The following is a 484-nucleotide window of genomic DNA, read 5'->3' as shown; positions in this document are numbered from 1 at the left end:
AGGAAGAAGTTGAATCCCTGAATAGACCAATAGCAGGCTCTGAAATTGAGGCAATAATTAATAGCCCACCAACCAAAAAAAGTCCAGGACCAGACGGATTCACAGCCAAATTCTACCAGAGGTACAAGGAGAAGCTGGTACCATTCCTTCCGAAACTATTCCAATCAATAGAAAAAGAGGGAATCCTCCCTAACTCAATTTATGAGGCCAGTATCATCCTGATATCAAAGCCTGGCAGAGACACAACAAAAAAAGAGAATTTTAGACCAATATCCCTGATGAACATTGATGCAAAAATCGTCAATAAAATACTGGCAAATCGAATCCAGCAGCACATCAAAAAGTTTATCCATCATGATCAAGTAGGCTTCATCCCTGGGATGCAAGGCTGGTTCAATATACACAAATTAATAAACCCAAGAAACAATATACACAAATCCAGCTTATAAACAGAACCAAAGACAAAAACCACATGATTATCTCA

Source organism: Colobus angolensis, unplaced genomic scaffold, assembly GCF_000951035.1.
Source record: "Colobus angolensis palliatus isolate OR3802 unplaced genomic scaffold, Cang.pa_1.0 Scaffold26, whole genome shotgun sequence".
Taxonomy (NCBI): domain Eukaryota; kingdom Metazoa; phylum Chordata; class Mammalia; order Primates; family Cercopithecidae; genus Colobus; species Colobus angolensis.
Note: the sequence above shows the minus strand (reverse complement) of the source record.